Below are 366 nucleotides of genomic sequence, written 5' to 3'. Positions count from 1 at the left end.
GTCCGTTCTGCTACCCACAGGAAAAGCCTCACGGAAGAGGTGGCAATCAAGCCGGGGCTTGAAGGACTTGGCCAGGTGGAAAACGGGGCGGCCATTCCTAGCGAAATCCCGAAAACATGCGCCTAATTACAAATTTAGTTTCTTCCTTTGCCCGGGCCCGGCTCAATAGAAAGAGATATTTCACAGGAGCGCAGAATAAAAGCAGAAGGAAAAGAAGGCTAACGTCCGGCTACAGCGACTAGCGAAACTGTTTCCATGGAAACAGTCACCGGTTCCCAGGGAGGTGCGATCTCGCGGTGCTTGAGCCGGCGGAAGTGACGTCGGGGGCTCTGGAGGCCGTCTGGTGGACCGCCGCGGCCCCTCCTC

This window comes from Diceros bicornis, chromosome 18 (genome assembly GCF_020826845.1).
Source record: "Diceros bicornis minor isolate mBicDic1 chromosome 18, mDicBic1.mat.cur, whole genome shotgun sequence".
NCBI lineage: Eukaryota > Metazoa > Chordata > Mammalia > Perissodactyla > Rhinocerotidae > Diceros > Diceros bicornis.
The sequence above is the reverse complement of the archived record's forward strand: the minus strand, read 5'-3'. Positions refer to the sequence as shown.